Raw genomic sequence first — 11,713 nt, forward strand, 5'->3', positions numbered from 1 at the left:
CTTATTTTTATGCAGGTGTATCATTTATCAATAACCACAGTTGTATTAGTTATTTTCCTAGTTATTATTGCAAAATACCTGACAGGAGCAACATAACAGAGAAGAAATTTACTTTGGCTCCGAGTTTAGAGTATCCTGTCAGGGAAAGCCTTAGAAGTGCAGCAACTAAAATTCAGAGCAGCTGGAGAATGAGGCAGCTGCCAAAACCCAGGGGCAGACAAGGAACCAGGGACAGATGGACGTCATCAAGGTCTTCTCCACACGGTCCACTTTTGCTAGCTAGGCCATATGTTCCAAAGGATGCTAAACATCCCCATACAATGCCACCAGTCATGGACTAAACATTCAAACACATGAATTTGTGGGGAACATTTTATATTCAAATCATAACATTTAAACCTTAAAATTAGATTACACTGATGAACTTCCTGTATTTAACCAAAGTGGCATTTTCCAGAGTAGGCCCACTTGATCAATACTTGGTGTCTTCTTCTTAGAGGGAAATCAGCTGTTCTTCCAGCTTCTATCTCTCTAATAATATATACGGATAGGCTATCACAGAACACTTGGAGGAACTTCCTCTCAGAGGACGGCCTTTGCTTTCTTCCAGGATTATATCAGTAGTCAAAGGAGAATCTAGCTGGGCACAGTGGCTGACTTCTATAATACCAGCACCAGGGATGCCAGGTTAGGAGGATCTTGAGTTTGTGGTATGCAACATAGAAATCAGTGAGATGGAGTAAAGGAACAACTATCAAGCGTCGCTGCGGTTTGAGGAATGTCAACTATTCAACATGGAGGCGGAGGTCGATAAGCTGGAATTGTTGTTTCAGAAAGCTGACTTTGATTTGGATTATATTCAATACAGGCTGGAGTATGAAATCAAGACTAACCATCCTGACTCTGCAGGCGAGAAAAACCCAGTTACACTTTTAAAGGAATTGTCAGCGATAAAGTCTCGATATGAAGCTTTTTTTGCATGTTTTAAACCAGTTTCTGTTGAGCCAAAAGAGACTTAAGAGCCGCATTTGTGCTACTTTGAAGAAGACAATGACGATGATACAAGAGCTACAAAAGCAAACAGACCTGGAGCTGTCACTGCTGACGGACGACGAGAAAGCTGTGGCAGAACAGTTAACATCTCACATGCCACACTTAATGAAGAAATGAGATTAAAGAAGGGAGCTCTAATAAAGATTATTTCCAAAGAAATTCAGCAAGATGGCCTAGTTAACACTTAACAGCTGGAGAAGGGAGGCTGGTAAAGATAGATGGTGGTTTGAGTAACAGAATCATTATGCCTTTCCAATCAGAGGAGAATATTAGCAGATATAATGTATAATACATGTATACATATAGTGTAAAATACATGTACACAGTTTTGTCATTTAACTATTTTCTTTTTGTAAAGTTGGGATAGATGTTTTGGCTTAATATAAAAGAATATTTATGTACATTTCAGTCAGTGTGTGAATAAGCAGGCTTTAGAAATTTAAGGTGGGGCAAAATACTTACAATATATATTATAGGTATAAATTTTATTTTTGGAAATTGTTGGTTTTAAATGAAGTCACACTATTGGTATACTGCTAATATATGATATGCAGTTTCATACAAATTCTAGCTAATGTAATTAAAAGCCTTTTTTATGATAAAAAAATAAAGGAACAATTATCAAAGTATATTAAACATATATACACACACATATATAGATTGATATGTGCATGTAAAATGATACAGTACAACCAATTATTTTGTAGAATTAACATGTAAAAATTTCTTAAAATCTAAATTTCACATTGTCCAAGTAAGCCTCCTTAAGACACAACATTATCATAGTAAGAATCAAGAACAAATACAAGAAATAAAATATTTTTTAATTTACATTTTTAACTAAATTAAATAGTAATGCCTTAGGAGACAGAAGTGTCATAGGGGTTAAGTACAGGTAGTCTTTTTTTTTTTTTGGTTTTTCGAGGTAGGGTCTCACTCTGGTCCAGGCTGACCTGGAATTAACTCTGTCATCTCAGGGTGACCTTGAACTCATGGCAATCCTCCTACCTCTGCCTCCCGAGTGCTGGGATTAAAGGCGTGCGCCACCACGCCCGGCATAGTACAGATAGTCTTTAAGGAAGAAGAAATATTGTCTGTGAGTTATATCCTGCTAATAGGCCAAATAAGATGAACTCTTAGAAGTGACAGTTGGCTGCATTTCATGTTGACCAGAGGTTCATTTCTCAGCTCCCATCTGACTTGCTATCATCTGGCATCCAAGAAACATTTTCACCTGATTGTCTTCCAACCTAAGTGACTAGCCATCAATCCCTGTTGGTAGCTTCTTCCTATTCCTTTAAATCCATGTAGGAGGGTCCAGGACCTCTAGAGATAGCATACATTGACCCATTCCCTGATGGTCCTAACTAAATACTTACGTAAATGTTTAAACATTATTTATAATTAGATTTGGCCCCAAACTGATTTTTCTAACTAGTTCTTTACTCTGAAAACTAGAATATCTTGCATGAACAACCTATGTCTCTAAATATTTACTCAATATTACCACTCAGATTTATGACTACACAAAAACTAACATGTCCCAGTGTTAATCATTATCTCCAACTGATAAATCACACATTCCATTATTCATACAGATTTCAGAAATGGTAGCTCAGTCCTTCTAACCCAAACACAGAAATTCATTTTGCCTATTGTTCTCTAAAGTATTATAATGATGCTTCTCTTCTCCTTCAAATTACATATAATGCCCATGGACAGTTTCCCCTTTCTTTGATCACATTCACAAGTAGTTTACTTGTTTATTAGTCTTTTGAAACGATATGTTTTCATTTTATTATATTTCAAATAAGTTTATGTTTCCTTTGATTTCCATGTTGGCTTTGCCTTCATTAATTTCATCTTTCTAATATTTTTGTTGTATTTTTGTTTTTCTTCCATTTTTATAAATTAATCTTCTATTTTTAATTTTGTCTATCAATTAATGAAAAACATTAAATACCTGCAGTTTTATTTCTAAAAATATCTTTGGCTGAACTCCTTACATTTAGAAACTGTTCCTTATTACTTAAACATGGCCCATAATGTTTGTCTTACCCTAATATTCTCTTTGATAAATGAGTTGAGCATGCTTTTTCATTTTTTTCACTTGTATCTTTGTATTTAGGAGTAAATCTATATAAAGAATACATCTTTCTAGATTTCCTTTTAAATTTTTAACATAAAATTAATTTTAGAATATTTATAAAATCTTTCTTTTGTCTGCAAGTACATAAAGAACTTAGTAAGTTGAGGGAGGGAGAGGACATAAGTGATGCATTCTCTAAGTTTCAGGCTATTCTTAGTTGACACTCGTCCTTAGATCTAATTTTCTTTTTTATATTTTATTTTTATTTATTTATTTGACTAAGCAAAAGAGAGAGAGAGGGAGAGAGAGAGAGGGAGAATGGACATGCCAGGGCCTCTAGCAACTGCAAACAAACTCCAGATGCAAGTGCCCCCTTGTGCATCTGGCTAACATGGGTCCTGGGGAATTGAGCCTGAGTCCTATGGCCTTGCAGGCAAATGCCTTACATGCTAAGCCATGCCTCCAGCCTTTTCTTTTTTTTTTTTTTTTTTTTTTTTTTTTTTGAGGTAGGGTCTTACTTTACCCCAGGCTTTGCAGGCAAATGCCTTAACTGCTAAGCCATCCCCTCCAGCCCTTTACATCTAATGTTTTTTACATGCTGGTTTTCACAGCTACATATGCATTGCTAGAGTATTAAATTCAAAGAAGCAAGCAGAAATGGTAAACCATTGTAATTGCACTGCCGATGATATTGCATTACAAACACTTCTTGCAGGACAATATTTGTAAGCCCATTTGCTAAAGAATATCTAAATATGAGTCACTGATGAGTTCTGAGAAGTACGTGAAGCGCTTAGAATTGTGATGGCATCTTCATGCATTCGTGCCGCCCTTGTCCCGCCTTACTGAAATGCCAGCATGATCATAGCCCTCACAAGCACAAGCCTCTAAATTGCTTTCCAGTCATCTTTCAATTCTTTTAAAGTACTCTTTAAAAATTTATTTGCAAGTATACAGAGATAGAGGCAAAGAGAATGAGTATTCTAGGGTTCTCAGCTTCTGCAAAGAAACTCCAGAGACATGTGCCACTTTGTGCATCTAAATTTACATGGGTAAAAGGGTACTGAGGCATTGAACCCAGGTTGTTAGGCTTTTCAGGAAAGCACGTTTTCCACTGAGCAATCTCTCCAGCCCTTTCCAAATCTTTAGTTGATTTTTTAAATTAACTTTCTAGTGCTAACTTTGACAGAATATAATGTGGGCTTGGTTGTCTATACATCTAACACCATCATCTAATTGCCAAGATTTGTATGTATGTAATCGTACATGAAAAGCACTTAACTTTACCCATAGTTTGTGCTCTCTCTCCCTCTCCCTCTCCCTCTCCCTCTCCCTCTCCCTCTCCCTCTCCCTCTCCCTCTCTCTCTCTCTCTCTCTCTCTCTCTCTCTCTCTCTCTCTCTTTCTCTCTCTCTTTCTCTCTCTCTTGTTATGTGATGAAATAGTAGATGGAAGGGTAAGCACATATTAATCCAAATGTTCTTTCAAAATCAAAGACACTTATTCTTAGGACCATATAACACTTAGACATGTTCATCTGAATAATACTTGGTTCTAAAGAAGCTATGGTTATATAGACTTACTTCTTTTAGAATTTATAGAATACAAATCTTTGCATTCATTTAAACTCAGAAAGGTACAGTCTGTAAACCATTTTATTTCCCTAACTACTTCTTCAAGGAATTTAATTATTTTTCTATGGAAGAATTTATCCCTGAGGTACTTCTAATATTCTTCATACATTTCTGAGTAAAAAGCCCAGAGGAATGAAGATACTCAATGAATTCCAATGAAAGGTTTAAATGAAAGGCATGGGAAAATAGAAAGGAAATGATATCTTAAAAAGTTTTGTGATACTCAGCTTACTTTCTTCCAGTTTTCCAGAGAACACAAAATTCAAGTCTTCACTGTAGTGTAGAATTCATTTGATTTTAAAGAAAAAAAAAGTTACTTCTTTGTGTAGTAAGTCATTCTTTCACCTATCAATTATTATCCTGGATCCTTGCAACTTTAACCTATGTAGCTTTTAATAAATTCAATAAAAGCTATAAACTTTTTCATCATAAATAGCTCCCTTTCTAGATTGTGAAGAATATATGTAATGCATATGACAAGACATAGATAATGTTCAGTACATTTTAGGCCTTCTTTGATGGTCACTCCAGACAGTACTGTTATATTATTTCATATTCTAGTAAGCAGTTTGCGGTTTGTTTATTGCATTTTCTGATGGAATCTGTTTTAATTGGTTCTCCTTACAGCTTCATTTTCCTATTCCCTTCTCCCCTTGCTATTCCTATGTCAGGTGTGTTCTTTTCCTCTTTCCCTACCCATCTTTCTTCTCTTTTTTATGTTTCACCAGTAGTTAAACCCCTTAAATTCATTCATGTACTCATACAATCCAGGATCTCCATAGAAGAGAGAAGAAGCCCTTTACAGATTTATGAGTTTGTGACACTTTGCTTAATATAATTCTCTATAGACACATCCATCTTTCTTAAATGTCATAATTTGGTTCTTATTTATTGAGTAAAACTCCATTGAGCATAGGTACTGCATTTTCTTTATCCATTCGTATCTTAATGGAAATTTAGCCTGGTTCTATTCCCTATCTATTTGGAATAGGGTAACAACAAACATGAATATGCAAGTATATCTGAGGTACGATTGTGCAATGGGGATATGCCGTAGCTGGGCCATATGTCAGTTTTAATTCTAATTTTTGAGAAAATTCCAATTTGATTTCTGTAATGGCTGTGCTAGTTTGCACTTCCACAAATGGTAAATAAAAGTTTTCTCCAACACCCTCACTAGAATTTATGTCAGGTTGTGTGTGTGAGTGTGTATGTGTGTGTGTTACATGGTATCTGCTGTGACTCTAAAATGGCCTCTCAAACTGGTTGTAATTTATAATGGCTAATAATATTGTACACTTTCATATTTATTTATTTATCTATCTATTTATTTAGATAGAATGGGCATACAGGGCCTCTAGCCACTGAAAATGCACACCATATGCATGCAGCTGGCAAACATTTCCTCCCATTATGTAAACTGTTCATTTTCTAATGGAGCAAGTTTAATTTTTTTTTAATTTTTATTTATTTATTTGAGAGCGACAGACACAGAGAGAAAGGCAGATAGAGGGAGAGAGAGAGAATGGGCGCGCCAGGGCTTCCAGCCTCTGCAAACGAACTCCACACGCGTGCGCCCCCTTGTGCATCTGGCTAACGTGGGACCTGGGGAACCGAGCCTCGAACCGGGGTCCTTAGGCTTCACAGGCAAGCGCTTAACCGCTACGCCATCTCTCCAGCCCGCAAGTTTAATTTTTTGTAGTCCCATTTGGTTACTGAGTTTGGGGAATATTTTCTGTGCCACTGGTTTCGTGATCTTGCTTATACATATATCTTGATGTGTTTTCCTATGTTTTCTTATAGCAATTTCAGTGTCTCAATTTCAAATTAAGATGCTTTTTTCACTTTGAACTGATATTTCTACAGGTTGAAAGATATAGAGCTAATTTCTTTTTTAAAAAATTTAATTTATTAGTGTTCTTTTCAGCAAATAAAGGCAGTTTGGCACCATTGTTTAGGCTCATCCATGATCTACCCCCTCCCAATGGACCCTCCTTGTTGATGTGTCGGGAGCCATAGAGCAAAAGCCTCTCCATTTTGCCTGGGCCTGCTCATAAACTGACTCATTACTCAGAAAGCTGGTCCATCCAGCTTTCTGCTAGGTACTTCTGGAACTGGTCAGCAGACTACTTACAGAATCTTATCTTTTGCAAAAAGCCAGTTTATGGTCAGGATGTGAAACCTGGTGCAGTCAGGATGTTAAGCAAGATTAGATGAACACCTAATTACAACTCCTCTAGGTTTCCTGACAAGTCCTTGACCTGGCCACATCCCCTTCCCCCTACAACTCCTTGCCCTGAACAAGTCCCCTTCCCCCTGCCACCCTATATAAACCTACATGAAAGAATAAACTCTCGAGGCCGTGACAAATGTCTAGCATGGTCTCCTTCTTGTTTCTGTTTGCCTACTTTCATTCAGGTTGATTTTCACCTTACTTCTTTGTTTGACTCCTCACTGGCCGGGGCATTGATGTAAATGAGTCATTCATTGTCGAGTTAGCCCACAGTTACTGGTACGATAAATGTCTCTATCTGAAAAAGAGAAGCAGATTCTCCAACAGTAAGTTAGCACCCAGAAAATTGAGATAGCAATTACTTTTTTGATAGAGAGTTTGATAGGTGTAGGCCCTCTTGTAGCCCATGATTGATGGTAGCTTGATATTGTAGAGTGGGCTTATGTTTGGGTATGGTTCTGACTTGTTTCCCAGCTCCAGCTATGGGTCTAGTACCACTGAGGGGATCAGTTAGCCAAACCAAGAGCAGTTGGTTCCCCACCATGGTTGTGTGCCACTATTACACTTGTGTGAGCATTACATCAGGTTATTTGTTGCTAATTAGGTTAGACAATGAGTTGCTTGGACAGATATTGGTCATTTCCCCCAGTCACCCATGTACCACCTTCTGGCACTAGACACACTGACTGTCTGGGGACTGACTCTCTCCTGGCTTCTGGTCATGCCATTCCATTTTACGTGTCAGCTGCGTATGGAGTCTTCAGCAATAGGGTCTTACCACTGGCCTTTGGTGGGTCATCAAGTACTCTGACAGAAGTCTGTCATTGTTTTGGAAAACCTTGTAGGTTTCTCTGATCAACAGCTCATTGTGGATGGTAGCCCCAATCTGGAAGTGGGGGTTACAGGTCAGTGCCCACTAAGAAATTGAGGAAAAACATAACTAATATACAAGAGTTAGAGAGGAGAGAAAGAGAGGGGAGAGGGGAAGAGGGAGGGAGGGAAGATGTAGAAGATTTAGGTTAGTCTTGATCCTACCCTTTCCAGTGTCTTGTGATTCAGGTGTTTCCTGTAAGGGTCTAGTGAAGGTTCAGACATTTGGTCTGTCTTTTAGGAAGTAGAATTTTATGGTAATATTGCCGTTTGGGTCCAGATTACTGTTTTCCACCCTTCGATGCCCTCCCCGCCCTCCCCATACATCCTATTGTCTAGTCCATGAGGTGCTTGCTGGCTGTGTAAGGTATCTTGGGTAGATTCAGGTTAGGTGTTGCAGATGAATGAGACTATGTGTCGATTTTTTTTTTTCTGTGATTGGGTAAGTTCACTGAGAATGATCTGTTCCAGGTTCAACCATTTTTCCTCAAATTTCTTTGTGTCATTTTTTTCTTACTGCTGTGTAGTATTCAATTGTGTAGATATACCACATCTTTCTTATTCATTCTTCTAATGATGGACATCTGGGTTGATTCCAGCTTTTAGCTATTACAAATTGAGCCACTACAAACATGGTTAAGCAAATGTCTTTGGCCTGTGGTTTGATGGTTTTAGGGTAGATGCCCAGTAAGGGTATAACTGGGTCTGTTGGTATTTCTATAGTCAGCTTTTTCAGGAGTCTTCATATTGCTTTCCAAAGTGGTTGTACCATCCTGCTTTCCCAGGAGGATCAAGACTCACCTAAATCTTCTACATCTTCCCTCCCTCCCTCTTCCCCTCCCTCTCTCTCCTCTCTAACTCTTGTATATTAGTTATGTTTTTCCTCAATTTCTTAGTGGACACTGACCTGTAATCCCCACTACCAGCTTGGGCCTACCATCCACAATGAGCTTTTGATCAGAGAAACCTACAAGGTTTCCTAAAACAATGACAGACTTTTGTCAAAGTACTTGATGACCCACCAAAGGCCAGTGGTAAGACCCTATTGCTGAAGACTCCATACGCAGCTGACACATAAAATAGAATGGCATGGCTGGAAGCCAGAAGAGAGTCAGTCCCCAGACAGTCAGCGTGTCTAGTGCCAGAAGGTGCTACATGGGCAACTGGGGGAAATGACCAATATCTGTCCAAGCAACTCATTGTCTAACCTAATTCACAACAAATAACCTGATGTGATGGCCACACAAGTGCAATAGTGGCACACAGCCATGTTGGGGAACCAACTGCTCTTGATTTGGCTAACTGATCCCCTCAGTGGTACTAGACCCATAGCTGGAGCTGGGAAACAAGTCAGAACCATACCCAAACATAAGCCCACTCTACAATATCAAGCTACCATCAATCATGGGCTACAAGAGGGCCTACACTTATCAAACTCTCTATCAAAAAAGTAATTGCTATCTCAATTTTCTGGGTGCTAACTTACTGTCTGTTGGAGAATCTGCTTCTATTTTTCAGATAGATGCAGATCCTAAGGAGAGAGCTGCCCCAACATACCTCAAAAGCGGCCCGACTGAAACTAAGGACAATTGGCAAAACAAGCAAGGGTGGTGATGTTTTCCTGATGAACCAAAAACCAGCACAAAGGGGAAGGAGACCAACACAGAGAAAAATCAACTCCTACCAAATCAGAGAGCCAGAGTTTCAGAGGCCCCCAACACCTCAGCACTGAAGCAGACCAAAAATGAACCCAACATGGCTCAGGGAAATTTTGCAGAGGAGGGTGTGGAAAGAATGTCAGAGTCACATGTTGGGTCATGATATGCAGAGACATTTATCGTACCAAAACTGTGGCCTAACTCCACAATGCACGACCCATATACATCAACAAGGAGGGGCCACTGGGGAAGGGGTAGATCATGGATCAGCCTAAACAATGGTAAAAATAAAAAAAAATTTAAAAGGAAATAAAATAAACTCCACTAAAAAGAAAAGAAAAGAAAAGAAATACACCAAACAAACAAACAAAAAAATTAAGGTCTGGAGAGATGGCTTAGCAGTTAAAGCGCTTGCTTGCAAAGCCTAATGACCCAACTTTGATTCTCCAGTGCCCAGGTAAAGCCAGATGCACAAAATGGCACATGTGTCTGGAGTTCATTTGCAGTGGCCCACTCTCTGTGTCTGACTCTTCTCTCTCTCTCTCTCTCTCTCTCTCTTTCTGCTTGTAAATAAATAAATAAAAAATAAAAAATTTTAAAAAGAAAATAAATAAAACAAATCATAAATAAATCCCAACACCCTCATAGTAGAGTATAATACTCCAATAGCATCAATAGACAGATCATCCACGCAGAAAATCAACTTGGAAATAACAGAGCTTAATATCATAGATCAACTAGGCATAGCAGATATCTACATAGCATTCCTCCCCAGTTCTGCATAATGCATATTCTTCTCAGCAGCCCATGGAACCTTCTCCAAAATGGATCATATATTAGGGCATAGAGCATGCCTTCATTAATTCAGGGAAATTTATGTAACTTCCTGCATCAAACCAGAACACAATGCCTTAATGTTAACAAGAGAAATGACATAAATAACACCAGCTCCTAGAGACTGAATAATAAGCTGTTAAATAATCAATGGGTCATGAAATGAATCAAAAAGAAAATTGTACAATTTATAGAACTGAATGATAATGAAAACACAATATACCAAAACTTATGGGACACAACAAAGGCAGTCCTAAGGGGAAATTCATAGCATTACATGCCTTCATAACCAAGATACAGAGATCTCAAAGTAATAGCCTAACGAATCTACCTAAAGGCATTGGAAAAACAAGAACAATACAACCCTAAAAATTCCTGACAGAAATAATGAATTAAAATCAGAACTGAAATTAATAAATTGGAAACTATGAAAATAACTAAGAAAATTGACAAAACAGAGCTAGTTCTCTGAAAAAGTAGACAAGATTGATATACTCCTGGCCAATTTGATCAAAAGCAAAAAGAGAATTCTCAACTTAATAAAAATAGAAATGAAGAGGGAGAGTTCATGACAGACATAAAATGAAATTGAAAGACTTATCAAGATTTACTTCTAAAGACTCTACTCCACAAAATTGGCAGAAGTGGATGAATTTCAAGATGCATACCATGTACCAAAATTAAATTCAGAGCAGATCAATCTCCTAAACAAACCTTTTACATCCATTGAGACTGAAAACATAATAATTTTTTTTTAATTCCTACTAAAAAAGTCTGGAACATAATGGATTCTCAGCCAAATTCTTTCACGTAATCCTCCCAACTCCTTCTATGAAACTAATATCACCCTAAAACCAAACTGGACAGAGATAAAAAAGGAAAAGGAAAGTACAGACCTATATTCCTAATGAACTTAGATGCAAAAATCCTGAACAAAATCCTCACAAATCAAATTCAACAATACATAAAAAGCATTATCCACCTCCATCAACCAGATTTCATCTCAGGGATACAGGGATGCTTCAACATATGGACATCCATTAATGTAATATATCACATAAAACATCTTAAACACAAGAAACACATGATCATTTCAACAAATGCAGAAAAGGTTTTCAACAAAATACATCACTTTATGATTAAAACACTGAAGAGACTAGGTATGGTGAATTTATATCTCAACATAATAAAGCCTAGCCCAAATCATACTTAATGGGGAAAGACTCAATGTGTTCCCAATGAGACAGGGTGCCACGCTAACTCCAGTGGAGTCTGCATGACTTGTTCACCAGGCCGAGGAAAAGGCTTCAAGGAAGAAAGCCTCCTGGAAGGACGTGCATTCTC

The 11,713-nt window shown here is 37.9% G+C and overlaps 1 pseudogene; it reads left to right on the forward strand.

The window, feature by feature from the left end:
- The first annotated feature begins 794 nt into the window (after window positions 1-794).
- Window positions 795-1,170, forward strand: LOC101608892 (annotated as a pseudogene).
- The last annotated feature ends 10,543 nt before the right edge of the window (window positions 1,171-11,713 follow it).

The sequence above is a fragment of the Jaculus jaculus genome, chromosome 8 (genome assembly GCF_020740685.1).
Source record: "Jaculus jaculus isolate mJacJac1 chromosome 8, mJacJac1.mat.Y.cur, whole genome shotgun sequence".
NCBI lineage: Eukaryota > Metazoa > Chordata > Mammalia > Rodentia > Dipodidae > Jaculus > Jaculus jaculus.